Source organism: Triticum urartu, chromosome 6A (genome assembly GCF_056163025.1).
Source record: "Triticum urartu cultivar PI428250 chromosome 6A, HENAU_Tu73, whole genome shotgun sequence".
Classification (NCBI taxonomy): Eukaryota; Viridiplantae; Streptophyta; class Magnoliopsida; order Poales; family Poaceae; genus Triticum; species Triticum urartu.
In genome coordinates, this window is record NC_141878.1 from 471,055,136 (window position 1) to 471,057,749 (window position 2,614).

Below are 2,614 nucleotides of genomic sequence, written 5' to 3' on the forward strand. Positions count from 1 at the left end.
CTTAAACACACATCTGGGTGGATTGAGGCACCGGATGTCTATCAGGACTTGCCTGTTTTCTTTTGGACCGCCACCCAGGCTCAAAGGGATCATAAGATCTTTCATGCTAGAAACTTCCGTGTGCAGCCACAAGCCATTATGGGCTCTGGCATAGTTGACTAAGTTGTGCGAACTCTTACGGGGTGGACTAGCAGATGTAGGGGTTGTAGGTGGTACGGTCTACCCCACATGTAAGGTGCTAGCGCTTCTGAAAGACTGTGTCTCGGTCATCCATCTTCTCAAACACCATGTAGTGCGAGAAAACCAACGGAGGCGATCGAGTCTTGTGGGGAAAAGTGCGCAAGCCTCTGCAGAGTAACAAACTAATCATGATTAGCCGTGTCCCCGGTTATGGACAACTTGAGTATCTAGTACTTGAATATCATTGTGAATCTCAACATGTTACTTCTAATTAATGTTGTTGGGTTTTAATTATTTTAATTGGGATTGAGAATGCTGTCAACCATTCTCAATGTTTCACAACCACCATGATAGTAAATAAATTTATTCCTTTGCAGTAGGGAAAAATTGGCTTTACACAAAATTGTAACCATAGAGCTTTCCACCAGCCATATGTGCATATAGTATAGCTGTTTCATTCCATTATTCTCTATGTGTTACGTTTCCAGCATATTCCATGTGCTGACCCGTTTTCGGGCTGCAACGTTAATGTTGCAGACTTTTAAGACGATGATTGAGGTGCGTTTAGGTCGTGGCCCTATACTCAGTGATGCCAATGGAGTTGATGGACCCATTTATCTTCCGAGTCTTCCGCTGTTATTTTTATTATATGGCCTTAAGCCATATTCAGTGTAATAAGTTCTTTTTGAGCCATCGATGTAATAAGTGTGTGATTGCAACTCTGCTATAAAACCTCGATGTACTGTGTGGTGTCAGCATTACTGATCTAGGGATGACACCGTAGCACAGTAGACGTGATCCATTCGGGTCAGGTCGCTACAGATCGGAAACTTATATGATGGAAAATAGACCCGAGGGCCATAGGTTTCACTAGAGGCTTCTCTCAAGATAGAAGTTAATACGATGGGTGAAAAAAATACTACCGAGCAATTGATAGAAAAGCAATGATCATGAACATAGGCATCACATCCGTTTCAAGTAGACCGAAACAATTCTACATCTAATACTATTACTCCACACATCGACCGACTCCTGCCTGTATCTAGAGTATTAAGTTCATAAGAACAGAGTAACGCATTAAGTAAGATGACATGATGTAGCGGGATAAACTCAATAAATATGATGAAAACCCCATCTTGTTATTCTCGATGGCAACCGTACAATACGTGCCTTGCTGCCCCTACTATGACTGGGAAAGGACACCACAAGATTGAGCCCAAAGCTAAGCAGTTCTCCCATCGCACGAAAAACCAATCTAGTTGGCCAAACTAAATCGATAGTTCAAACAAACTTACAAATATATGAAATCATGCATATAAGAATTCAAAGGAGATTCGAATAATATTCATAGATAAGCTGATCATAAATCCACAATTCATCGGATCCCGGCAAACACACCGCAAAAGAGTATTACATCGAATAGATCTCCAAGAACATCGAGGAGAACATGGTATTGAGAATCAAAGAGAGAGAAGAAGCCATCTAGCTACTAGCTATGGACCCATAGGTCTATGGTAAACTACTCACGCTCCATCGAAGAGGCAATGGTGTTGATGTAGAAACCATCCATGATCGAATCCCCCTCCGGCAGGATGTCGGAAAAGGCCCCAAGATTGGATCTCACGGGTACAGATGGTTGCGGCGGTGGAAAAGTGGTTTCGTGGCTCCCTTGGAAGTTTTTGGGGTATTTGAGAATATATAGGAGGAAGATCTAGGTCAGGGGTTCACCGAGGGGCCCACAAGGTCGGGAGGAGCGCCCTCCACCCTTGTGGCTGCCTCGTGGCTTTTCCGACTTGCACTCCAAGTCTCCTGGGTGTCTTCTGGTCCAAGAAAAATCATCGCGAAAGTTTTATTCCGTTTGAACTCCGTTTGGTATTCCTTTTCTGCGAAACTCTAAAACAAGGAAAAACAGAAACTGGCACTGGCATCTAGGTTAATAGGTTTTTCCCAATAATCATATAAAATAGCATATTAATGCATATAAACATCCAAAACAGATAATATAATAGCATGGAACAATCAAAAATTATAGATACGTTGGAGACGTATCCGTGGCTAAAGCATTAGATTTATGATGAAGAGAAAAAGTCTACACATAATGAGAATAATCATCTAAAATCACCAAGTAGTATAGATAGCCCGTGTAGCTCGCAACTGGAGACGCCCAAACATCACTATGAAGTAATTGAAATGGAAAATTGGAAACTGTGGTAGACGCACTAAAGGGAGGACAAATGTTCTTGCCTAAACGACAAGCCTCACAAGTATGCTCGTCGAGCTTATTACATGAGAAAGAAAAACTCCTAAGAATCTGACGCAAAACAACGGGGTTTGGGTGGCCCAAGCGAGCATGCCAAAGATCGACGCCGGCCGCGTGGGCAACGGGTGTGGAGGTGGAAGCACCAGCGTGCACGGGATAGAGCTCATCGGGGCT